This window comes from Sciurus vulgaris, assembly GCF_902686455.1.
Source record: "Sciurus vulgaris genome assembly, chromosome: 4".
Lineage (NCBI taxonomy): Eukaryota > Metazoa > Chordata > Mammalia > Rodentia > Sciuridae > Sciurus > Sciurus vulgaris.
This window is the reverse complement of record NC_136464.1, coordinates 104,385,357-104,398,719: the sequence shown is the minus strand read 5'-3', so window position 1 is coordinate 104,398,719 and position 13,363 is coordinate 104,385,357. Positions and strand designations below refer to the sequence as shown.

The window sequence follows — 13,363 nt, the reverse complement described above, 5'->3', positions numbered from 1 at the left end:
GTGGGACTATAAATTAATACAGCCATAGTATGAAAATGAGTATGAATGTTCCTAAAAAATAGAATAATTATAGGTTAAGGTTTAGAAAAAAGGTGTCTCCCAAAACTTTATGTATGAGAAAGTGCAAGAATTTTCAGAGGTGAAAGGATTAGATTATGAGAGGTATAACCTAATCACTGTATTAACTGGGTGGTAACTGCAGGCAGGAAGGGCTTAAGGAGGTGGATCACTGGGGGCATGCCACTGAAGTTTGCATTTTGTCCCTGGTGAGTAACTCTTTCTCTCTCTGTCTCTCTGTTTCTGTCTCTCTCCCTCTCTCTCTCTCCTTCCGGTTTCCATGTTCTTAGCTGCTTTCTTCCACCATGACCTACTGCCATGATGTTCTGCCTCACCTTGTGTCCAGAGCTATGGAGTTGACCAATCATGGTCTGAACCTATGAAACCTGATCCAAAATAAACATTTTCTCCTCTAAATTGTTCCTGTCATATATTTTGGTCACAGCAAGGAAAAACTAACTAAAACATCATATACCAGCAATCCTACTACTGGGTATATAGCCAAAGGAGAGGAAATCAGTATGTGAAAATTATATCTGCACTTCCTTGTTCATTGTACCACTGTTCACAATAGCCAAGATATGGAATCAAACTAAGTGTCTATTAATGGAAGAAGGAATAAAGAAAATGTGGTACATATACACAATGGAACGTTATTTCAGATATTAAAATACAGGAAATTCTTTCATTTGTGGCAACGTGTGGATGAACTCAGAGGACAGCCAAGTGAAATAAGCCAGGCACATAAAGACAAACACATGGAATCTAAAGAAAATGGATTCATACAAAAGGAGAGTAGAATGGTGGTTATCAATGTCTGGCAGGAGTGGTGGGTAGTGGGGGAGTTAGGGAGAAGTCTTTTGAAGGGTAGAAAATTTTAGGACTATTAGGAGGAATAAGTTCAACTATTCTTGAAAAATGTTGAGAGTAGATTTTTAAAAATTTATAAAATGTTCTTTAATTATGGGTTTTTGTGTTTAAAATTGTATCTTGCTTTTTAATTAGAGTTTTATAGTTGTACATGGTAGTTAAACAAACTCATATATGCATGGAATTCAATTTTAGTTCATGGTTCCCCCCTTTTCCCTCCCCCTCTTTGCTCCTGACCTGTCCCTCTCCCATTCTCCTTCCTCTACAAACTTCCTTTTGCTCATCTATTTACATTTGATTGGTTCTTTTTACTTATACACAAAGGTGTTATCCCTGTGGTATATTTATCTATGGACATAACATGATTTTTAAAAGAATTATGTTCTCACCATGACAAAAAAAATATTGAGGTGATGCATATGTTAAATAGCTCAATTTAGCCACAATGTACATATATATTTATTTTGAACCAACTTATTGTACACAATAAATATATACAATTTTCCTAGTCAATCAAACAAGTCAAATAAAAAGAAGGAAAGTGAAGCGGGGAAAGCAGAACTGACATTTAGCAGGCACTTTACCCATACCCAGAATTTCATAAGCATCACTTCATTCTGCCAGTACTACGGCATATGTCATCATATCAAGCGTCTCCGATCCACAGATGAAATATTGTTCACAGGGTTGTCAGATGACCCTCCTAATTCTTTCTGAGTTCTTAGCCCATGTTCTCTCCTCCACATCACCCACTCTGCCTTTTCCTCCACTGCCCTTTCCCACCAGAACTCAGTTGTACCCATCATATCACAGGGGACCAGATAAGGAGGAGTTGGACATTTTCTACCCCCACCTGCCAAATTCCTTAACTTCATTCACTTCTCTGAAGTTCTTGTGGGTGCACATGATGTGGAGTTACACTGGTCATGTATTCATATGTGAACATAGACAGTGATGTCCTATTCATTTTCCTGTCTTTCCTATTCTCACTTCCCTTCCCTTCCCTTCATTCCCCTTTGTCTAATCCACTGAACTTCTGTTCTTCCCTGCCCCCTTATTATGTGCTAGCATCCCCATAGCAGATGGGTTTTTGGGATTGGCTTATTTCACTTAGCTTGATAGTCTCAACAAGACTCCTAAAGTGCTAGAAGTAAAATGAAGAATCAATAAATGGGATAGTATCAAACTAAAAACTTCTTCACAGCAAAGGAAACAAGAATATGAAGGGAGGGCCTACAGAATTGGATAGAGCATTAGTCTCCAGGATATACAAAGAACTCAAAATTTATCTTTACACTTTGGCTTATAGGAATTTGAGCAATCCTATATTAGATCTGGCATATTTTTTAGCTTCATTTATATAATAATGTGTTTTTCCTTAGAAGTTGTTCTTTGCTACGTTGTGGAATTTCTCTGTACACATTGCAGATTAGCATTCAGACAAGGACTTAAGAGGACACCATATGACTTTCTTAAGATCATTCTTTCTATAATTTCCGTGTTCTGTTCTGAAAATTTGAATGACTTTGTGCTCTCTAACTTTGTCAATCTCTGTCTAACTAACTCAGCAAAAATGTTGAATCTCTTTCCCTTCGCAGTAGTTTAGAAATTGCCTCCGGGTATGAAATGGGAACTAGACTCATCTAACTTTGTACCCTTCCTTCAGGGATCAAAGTTTTCTGTTTGGTCTCTTACCTGATGTCTGAAGAAAGTCATTTCATATATTTAATCCAATTTTATAATTGACTATATCCAGAAGTAAAGTATTGTTGCCTCTTCATTTATTTATTGTCACTTGATCAATTATGAACTGAGAAAGGTGAGTGAAAATCTACTACTATCATATTTGTTTCCCTTTTTATTTCTCATAATTTATGATTTTAAAGTATTATTTGTTATGCTAATACCCTGTTGCATATTCATTGCAATTTGTATATTTGGCTTTACAAGATACTCTTCTTTGTTTGTGGAAGTCTTTGTAGTCTCAGTTTCTTCTTAGTTACTGTTCATATCATGTCTCATCCTTGATTATCCTTCACTTTTCAACTGTATGAGTTACTTATTTAGGTGTATTCTTTTTATGCAGCATAGAATCTAATTTGAGATTCAATCTGAAATCCATTTTTTTTTAAAATAGAATTTGTTTGAGTAGTCCATATGACTTTGCATTTCTTTCTTAAATATATTTTTCTAATCTGTAATCATTTGGTTGATTTTCCTTGCTTATTTGTCTACTTTTCTGATACTAAGGAAGGTTTGAATTTTGTTGTTAGTTTATTTATTACAATCTTATACAAACAACACTCTATTTCTTTAGAGAAGTCATTTCATCATATGAATAATGATAAAATTATTGTATTTCTCTTCTGTCTCTTTCCATTCCTCCAGCACCCCATTATTTTTCATATGACATACCTTCATGCTCTTAAGTATGCTTCCAGTTCCGGTACATGATTTGTTTGCTTTGAATGTTGTTTGTTGACCTGATGAGATCATCTGCAAACTTGCTGTTTTCCATTTATTTCACTGGTACCTTCATGTATTCAGGAACTGTTTCCACATCATATGGGCATGTGATAATTACAATCAGCTATATCATTTTAACACCACATTTGTTTTTCCTTATTTAGTTTTATTTCTTCAACATATCAGGTATATATCAATATATTTTGATGCACACAAGTCTCTTTGTTCTGATTTCTCCAGTCATTAGGTTTTTGACTGTATATTGTAAAATTCCCTGGTAAACCATCCTTCATCTGATAAATTTTGCTGTCCTTTTCCACTCATTTGATTCAATCCATTTAAAAACATTTCATAATTTATAATATAATCAAGAATGACAACAAAAGTCATAAAATAATATTTTTTATGGGTTCTGTTTATGCTTCTTTTATTTAATTCTTCATGAAATTAAAGTTTCTGACCCAGAGAGTTAAAAGTGTAGTTTTGCAGATGTTTCCTGAGATCTGATGCTGTAGGCCAGGTTGGTATTCACATCAGGGAGCTGTTACTACATGTTGCAAGCTCAGCTTCTGTGCTGGACTCAGCTCCTTGGAAGCCCTCATTAGCTTTCTGAGTCTGTGGATTTTTTTGTCTCCTTATTCCCCTGACATAGATTTTGTTTTCATTACTAATTTTGAGTAATATCCAGAAGGAAAGTAATTTCTGCTTCACACCATGATGTTGGAATACTGGAATTTTTCTTCCTTCTCAACATAGCTTCTAATTTCTCTGTTCCCTTTATGAACATATTTCTAGACAATATAATCCAATATTATGCTCCCGTGAAGTAGCTGTCTTCTCTTTTCTATTCAGTTATATTGTTCTCATCTACACTATCAGCCCACTCCCAAAAAGCTCACAAAGTGAAGGTCAATGCACACTCCGGAACCATGATTGTCATTCTCCTAGAGATTGTAAATTGGCCCACATACTTATCTAGTTCCCTTCAAATAGATGCCCTAAGTATTTCATTGCATGTAGTTTTAGGCAAAGGTATAAGCCTTGAAAATTTTAGCAGGTTATAACTCAGAAACAAACAAAAAACATCAACAATAAATGAGCTCAAGTACATAAGTATACTATCTTTTGAATTGGTATAAAGGTCAGGAATTGGTACTTGAAAATTTACACATCAGCTAGGACCACAGATCACCAATATGTATTAGAGAATTCTGAAACATGTAAAGAAGATCTGAAAAAATCATTCTAATCTTGAGATAGTCTTGGGCTTTCATATAGGATGAAATTTACAAGTCTTACAGCAGATTTAGCAATAATTGAAAAGAATTAGGAAATTCTATCATTATTTCAAATGATCTATTAAGTTTGTTACTTTAGTAACCTTAGAAAAGGAATATTATTAAAAGCATGATGACAAAATTATTGAAGTTTCTCATGGACTATTTGTATTTTTTAATTTCTGGGTTCTGTCCAGTGGTTTAATGCTGATAAAACTAGGCTTAACAATCACATTCATGTACTCCTTGGGCTTTATTTATTCATCTGTTGCTTGATATATCTTGGGAGAGAATAAGAAATGGAAAAAAAGTCACAATTGTGACAGATAATAGATGCAAAATTTTTGTCTTTGACAGCAATTTAGAAATATGTCCAATAATCAATGAATATTTTTTGGTGTCCATTATGGGTTTCTTTCGTAAAAATAAATCCAAAATCTGTGTTACAGGCTCTATAAAATTAAAACGTGACTTTTTCATTTTTCAGATATGATTTTCCAACGTGGCTACAGCACAGACTATTTATTTCTTGGAAATTTTATTTATACGGTAAGATCACCCTTGTGCATTAAATCACTTGTTTCTAATTAAAATAAATCAAGCACTTTATTATGTAAGACAATATACCATGAATTTTAAGATTCTCTCACACTCTAATATCTTTTCCAAAATGAAACTATTATAGCAATTGTTTATATATATTTCTAGAAATGTGAACTTTATAACAAATATATGTTCCCTCCCTCCCTACCTCTTTTTTTTTTTTTTTTTTTTTTTTTTTTTTGGTATAAGTAGGGAATGCTTCTCAACATCTTATTTTTTTCACTGTATAACATGCCTTGATGATTTCAAATCAGCCCATAAATATCTACCTCATCCTTTCAGGGTTGCTTGTATGAGTAATTGGCTCTAATTGATTTAACCAGTCTCTTTTAGTGGACATAACTATTGTTTTAGGTCCTTTGAGATTATGAACAATACCACAAAGACTATTGTCTTGTGCCAATGAGTAAGTGTATATGTAGGATGAATTTCTAGAAGCTTAATTGCTGTATCAAACGTTACCATGAATTTTCAAAGACTTTTTACCAAATATTCCCACAACGAGGTTGCACAAATTTAGTAAGAAGAACACCAGTTTCCCTAATCCCCATGGGCAGTTGTATTATCACATTTTTCATACAAAAGGTGAAATGATAGCCTTGCAGTTTTTGCTTTGAGAGTAAGCATATTTGCATGAATTCCATTTTTTCCCCATTAACTGCTTATTATGGTATTTAGTTCTATTGGGATGTTGGTTTTTTCTTATTTATTAGTAATTATTTATATATTAAAGATGTTAATTTTTTTCTTATGTTTGTTCCAGAAATTTTCCCAGTTCCACATTTTCACTGTTAATGGAAATGTCATACATAGTCTGTATTACATCAATACATATTGTGTATGTGAATTTTATATAGTTAAATTTACCATTTTTTTCTTTATGACTTATAAGTTTTTTGTATGCAACTACTGCTAGCAATTTCTTTTTCATGATTCTAAATTTTTTTTTTATTGTAAACAAATGGGATACATGTTGTTTCTCTGTTTGTACATGGCATAAATGCGTACCATTGTGTAATCATAAATTTACATAGAGTAATGTTGTTTGATTCATTCTGTTATTTTTTCCCTTCCCCCCACTCCTCCCATCACTCTTTTCCCTCTATATAGTCCTTCCTTCCTCCATTCTTACCCCCCTCCCTAACCCTAACTCTAACCCTAACACTAACCCCTCCCACCCCCCATTATGTGTATCATCCACTTATTAGCGATATCATTCGTCCTTTGGCTTTTTGAGATTGGCTTATCTCACTTAGCATGATATTCTCCAATTTCATCCATTTGCCTGCAAATGCCATAATTTTATCATTCTTTATGGCTGAGTAATATTCCATTGTATATATATACCACAGTTTCTTTATCCATTCATCAATTGAAGGACATCTAGGTTGGTTCCACAGTCTGGCTATTGTGAATTGAGCAGCTATGAACATTGATGTGGCTGTATCTCTGTAGTATGCTGATTTTAAGTCCTTTGGGTACAGGCCAAGGAGTGGGATAGCTGGATCAAATGGTGGTTCCTTTCCAAGTTTTCTAAGGAATCTCCACACTGCTTTCCAGAGTGGCTGCACTAATTTGCAGCCCCACCAGCAATGTATGAGTGTACCTTTCTCCCCACATCCTAACCAACACCTGTTGTTGCTCGTATTCTTGATAATCGCCATTCTAATTGGGGTGAGATGGAATCTTAGGGTGGTTTTGATTTGCATTTCTCTTATTACTAGAGATGTTGAACATTTTTCCATATGTTTGTTGATTGCTTGTAGATCTTCTTCTGTGAAGTGTCTATTCATTTCCTTAGCCCATTTGTCGATTGGATTATTTGCACTCTTGGTGTAGATTTTTTTGAGTTCTTTATAGATTCTGGAGATTAGTGCTCTATCTGAAGTATGATTGGCAAAGATTTTCTCCCACTCTGTAGGCTCTTTCTTTGCATTGCTGATAGTTTCCTTTGCTGAAAGAAAGCTTTTTAGTTTGAATCTATTGCTTTTATTTCTTGTGCTATGGGAGTCCTGTTGAGGAAGTCTGGTCCTAAGCCGACATGTTGAAGATGTGGACCTACTTTTCCTTCTATAATTTGCAGGGTCTCTGGTCTGATTCCGAGGTCCTTAATCTATTTTGAGTTTAGTTTCGTGCATGGTGAGAGATATGGGTTTAGTTTCATTCTGTTGCATATGGATTTCCAATTCTCCCAGCACCATTTGTTGAAGAGATTATCTTTTCTCCATTGCATATTTTTGGCCCCTTTGTCTAGTATGAGAAAATTGTATTTATTTGGGTTTGTGTCCATGTCTTCTATTCTGTACCATTGATCTACCTTTCTATTTTGGTACCAATACCATGCCATTTTTATTACTATTGCTTTGTAGTAGAGTTGAAGATCTGGTATTGCAATACCGCCTGCTTCACTCTTTCTGCTAAGGATTGCTTTAGCTATTCTGGGTTTCTTATTCTTCCAGATGAATTTCATAATTGCTTGCTCTATTTCTGTAAGGTACGTCATTGGGATTTTAATTGGAATTGCATTGAATCTGTATAGCACTTTTGGTAGTATGGCCATTTTGACAATATTAATTCTTCCTATCCAAGAACATGGAAGATCTTTCCATCTTCTAAGGTTTTCTTTAATTTCTTTCTTTATGTTCTGTAGTTCTCATTGTAGAGGTCTTTCACCTCTTTTGTGAGATTGATTCCCAAGTATTTTATTTTTTTCGATGCTATTGTGAATGGGGTAGTTTTCCTAATTATTCTTTCCAAAGATTCATCACTTATGTATAAAAATGCATTAGATTTATGTGCATTGATCTTATATCCTGCTACTTTACTGAATTCACTTATGAGTTCTAAAAGTTTTCTGGTGGAATTTCTTGGTTCCTCTTGATTCTAAAAATTATAATTTCATATTCGGTTGTGTGTTAGTCCTTTTGTGTGCAAGTAGAAACATATTCCTCTGCAACTTGTTTTTTATTTTAATTTAACAACATATCACAAACCATTTTCCCCATGTTTTCCCCAACTTTAGCTGGTTGACTTATTTCATGTTATTTGTTGTACTTTTATACTATATTATATATTCCTGAACATTTAATGTGGTTAGATATTGTTTTCTTATATATTCATACATGTGTCTAGAGCAAGTTTTCTTCTTTCAAACAAAACAAAACAAAACTTTTCTTAACCCCAGGAAAGAAATATCAAATAAAATTTTATTTGGTTTGTTTATTTCATTTATCCCTAGGTGTTTTTTGAGACTTTTGTGCAAAATATTGTGTTGAATGTTGAAAATATGGTAGAAAATCCAACTAAGTCCTCATTAAAATTACATTCTAGAGATATGACATTCAGGTTTCTAGGTAGAATCAAATCTTCTAAGATGAGTTCTATATGCAGTTGGCACATGGCTATGATCCCCACAATCAAGAAGGCTGGGGAAGGAAAATCACAAGCTCAAGGTCAGCCTCAGCAACTTAACAAGACCTTTTCTCATAATAAAAACTGAAAAGTACTGAGATTGTAGATCAGTGGTAAAGTTTCCCTGGGTTCAATCCCCAGTACGAAAACAAGACAAACCAAAATAAAACAAAACCCCCAACTTCTAGGCTGTTTTTACAAAATGTACATATAAAAGCATCTGATTTAAGCTTTGATTATAGTCATTTATTAAAGAGTTTCTAAACATGGAGAATTTAAAATACATATATACATAATACATTTAAGAGATTACTAGTTAAGGTGCCAGAGTAAATTTTCTCCTGGAATCTCAACTTCCTAAGTCTTAAATATATATATATCTCCAGAATGGTAAAACCAACAACCACCAAAAATCATAATTAAATAATATATTATAATAATTAGAGAAGGAAAAGAACTAGGCCAACACACAAACCCTTAAAATGTGATGGCCAAGGGGAAATACAAAAAGAATCCATAGGCTTAGTTGGTGTGATCACTAACCCTGCTCTCCCTGTATGCCGATCCCAAGATTAGTGAATTGGAGAGCCCAAAAATAGCCCCCATGATGATGGAGTAATCCTCCCCCAAGGTGGAATCAACCTTGGTAATCCTAGGGAGTTAGAAGAAGCTGTGGAATAAGAGCATGGAGCAAAGTTTTAGGCAAGCGGGGCTGTGGGCAATGGCAGAGGTGAACTTGAAGAGGTCGGTAGAGCCAGTGTCTTGGAATCCTTAAGGTAAAGGGTTTTGGAATAGTTAGTTAAAATAATGAAGACTTCCTAGAATGTGGACACTGGAGACCAAGCAGTGAATATAATCAAAGACTATTTCAAAAGTAGGAATTTAGACATTCAACATATCACTCACCTGTTGCTGCATAGAAATTGCTCTGAAATAAAATCAGATTTAATGAAACCCTGAAAGCTTAATCTGTGAGACAGGATAAGACAAAGATGTTCAGTGTTACCACCTCTCTTTCACATTGCAGCAGAATTACTATTTAGTACAATAAGATAAGAAGATAAAATAAGAAGTGTCACCTTTGGAAGGAAAAAAAAAATCTTTCTTATACCTATGAGTGCCTACACAGAAACAGAAAAAAATTCTATAGATAAAATATTATAATTAATAAAAAAAGGGTGGCAAATTGTTAGATAATGATCAGTATTTCAAGATAAATTATATTTCTGTATATCAGGTACTTAGAAAATTAAAGTTTTACATGTCATTTTACAATAGTATTAAGCACATGAAAAACATGTAAATCAATCTAACAAATGATGTTGATAACCTCTTTGAGAAAAATGATAAAACTTTATTGGAGACATGAAGAATTTCTAAATGAAGAAATATATCATGTTCATTGACTGAAAGGTTCAATACTGTAAGGAAGTCATCTCTCCTAAAGTTGAAATATGATTTTATTATAATGCCAATCAAAAGCCCCAGAGACTTGATGAGGTATTTCTAAAATATATAGAGAGGTACAAAAGGACAACAATAGTGAAGTTACTATTTGATTTACATGGTTTCAATTTACCCTGCTCAACTGTATTTTTTATCAATAGCACTCAGATTTCTAGGTAGAATACCCTCCATGGTATTTATAAAGAAAAGTAAATATAAGAGCTTATAACATAAGCATTGCTTTGAGTCATATGTTAAACAGTTCCTAAACATGAGCATGTATTAGAAAACACTACATCCTCCTCAGAACTAAAACCCAGCAGAACACTTATCATCTTAGTGACACTAGAGTCCACCAGATGTGGAGGTGAACCAGGGGAGCGTCAGGAAAGGCGTGGGAGACATGAATTCTAATGGAAAGTGTTCTACATTTTTTTCATTCTGTTTACCTTCCCGTCTCACCTCTCACAGTACGTAGTTGTTACTGTTTGTCTGAAAGCTGCATTGGAGACAACATCTTGGAATACAGTGAGTATACTTCAGGAGTTTTGCTCAATCCACTGTAGTTGCTATATGCTGATTTACTTTTAATCTTTAGAAAAATAATGAACTTTTGTTTGTTTTCCATGTTTTACTTGATTTTGCATGTTCAAATAATGATTTAGATTGGATGAAGGCATGTTATTCATCTAGTGTCTTTAGGATATTAGATGTTTTACACTTGAAATAGATTCAATTTAGCATACTAAAACTGAGAAACTTCATTAACTAGTATTAGCCAACTTCAGGATTAAAACAGAAAATGTAGCTCATACAGAAAAATAAGAAAATACATATTTTCCATGCCTTTCAATGTGAATGACATTATTAACATTTTGGTTTCTATTCTTTCAGTCTTTGTTCTATGTATGTTAATTTTTTAAACAAAAATAGAATCATAGTGGGATAAAGTGCACACATGTAAACCCACTGACTCAGGAGGCTGAGGAAGAAGGATTCCAAGTTTGAGGCCAGCCTGGACTACTTAGACCCTAGGCAACTTCTTAAGACCCTCTCTCAAAATACAGAAGAAAAAGAATTAGGGTGTAGGTTTGTGGTAAAGTGCCCCCTGGGTTCAATCCCTGGTATCAAAAAGAAAAAAAAAATAATGTAACTAATGTATTGTAATTTACTTTTTTTCATTTAATTATAGTTAACATTTTTCCATTTATTTAATTTGCACGGCTGTGAATGAGTTGTTTTCCAATTAATACTCAAAACATTCATGGAAGGGACTGGGAGGTATAGCTCAGCCATAGAACACTTGTGTAGATGCTCATGGCCCCGGGGTTTTATCCCCAGTACTGCAAAAACAAACGAAGATTTTCGAGAGGAAATGAATTTGTATTATTTTGTCACCTTTGAAAAGCTAAGATTATGTAGTATATCACATATTCTCTGATGCAATCAATTTGGAGTTCTGACCACAACAAGGTCCACCTGGACCTTGACACTCAGTTCTGAAAAAACATATTTCCTTAGCAACTCATAAGACATACAAATTATACGCATGATATTATACCACATTAACCATTATGCCAATATAGAAACAATTTTTTAATTTCTCATTCTAATTGTTAAATCCTCTCCAATAAGAATAGTTTCTAGGTTCAAGATGACTTATGTCTATACATGCCGAATCTCATTTTTTTATTGATATTTCTTTGTCCATATCAAATCTAGCAAAAGACAGAGGTCTTTCTTGTGGCCTGGGTTGTCCCAGGTTCCTGCTCTCTACTTGCAATGGAGGTTAAGGAGTCTGGTGAAGGAAAAGAAGAGAAGGCACTAATTGTCTACCCTGTGGAGATGATGGAGAAGGGCTTCTGAGGCTTCTTCATGGGGAAGAGGAGGATGCTGGAAGTCACCATTTAGGTGCAGGGACTGAGCAGGGGCAGAGAGAGAACAAAATGCCTCTCAAGAGCAGTTGGCTTGCCCCAATTCCTTTTTCCCAGCAGAAAAGATTAAACCATATGGAAATGCCCAGCATTGCAGCTAATGCATTGTGTCAATGATGAGGGAACTATTATGAAAATGCATTGCTGTTTTTTAGGGTTCAAATTTGCCAGTTTTCACCTGATCCTCTTTTCCACTATCTTCATGATCACAGGGAGACCCTTTCTAGAGACCAGTTCTGTTTACTCTAACCAGAAAGAGGAATCATTTGACTAACACATAACCATTAAAAAGAATGTGAAAAATTGATTTTGAAGATAACTCATAAACGCATATCAACCAATACTCTGAGAACTAGCAGACTGTTTTTTTTTTTTTTCCCTTGTTATATTTGTTGTTTGGACATAATTAAGCAATAAGCAAAACCTAACAGGAGGAGAGCACTTGAGCCCATTAGAGAGTTTGGCACAAGTTCCCAGACCCAGACCTTGGAAGCGCTTTTTTAGCGCTGTCTAGCCTTGTCTCCACTAGGCTAATCTGCATCACTCAATCTAAGAGTCACAATTTCTGTCACTGTCTCAGATCTACTTGTACCGAACAAGTATGATTGGGCCTTGTTTAAAAAAAAAAAATCTCTCCCTGATTTCTGTTCAAATACTGTACTTTTCTTGAAAATAGTTCTGTATTAAACAAAAGTATAAAAGAAAAAAAAAAGCATATAGTCTCATTAAATCACTCATCACATGTATGGACCAATTCTGACTGAAAGGTAACCATTTTTACTGAAGACACAGAATGTCACTCAGCTTAAGAGACTAAGGTGACATTGTTTAAGATACATCAATCAGGGGTTCCCTGTGTGTGCAGCAAAATATTCTGAAAAGAATGTTGGAAAGAAACCCTAAATTTCAAGTAATTGAAAGATTATTGATATGTATTCTGTTAGTTGATACAACTACTTTTTCCCCTTATAAATAGAAAAGACTCATGTCTCTGTGGTACTTTCTTTCTGCAGTTTAGTCATGTGGCAGTCTGGGGAAGCATAATAAGCTGGATGGTGTTTTTCTCAGTTTATAGTTACTTCTGGCCTTTCTTCTCTCTTGCTCCTGAAATGACAGGACAGGTTAGTCCTACCAACTGTGAGTGTCTTTATATTCCTCATGAAAATTGATCATGAACAATATGAACTGATGTTAACAACTTTCAAAAGTATTTATGAAAAAAAGATATAAAAATAAGTGTAATGTGAAGTGGTTGCTAATTCAACTAAATTCAGGCTTACTTATAAAAAAGATCACTTT

At 34.3% G+C, this 13,363-nt stretch overlaps 1 long non-coding RNA gene across 1 annotated transcript; it reads left to right on the top strand.

Annotated features, from left to right (window-relative positions):
• The first annotated feature begins 5,153 nt into the window (after positions 1 to 5,153).
• Positions 5,154 to 13,185, top strand: LOC306659317. Its single transcript, XR_013763270.1, has 3 exons — positions 5,154 to 5,219; positions 10,602 to 10,658; positions 13,078 to 13,185. It is a non-coding gene; the product is annotated as an uncharacterized lncRNA (long non-coding RNA).
• The last annotated feature ends 178 nt before the right edge of the window (positions 13,186 to 13,363 follow it).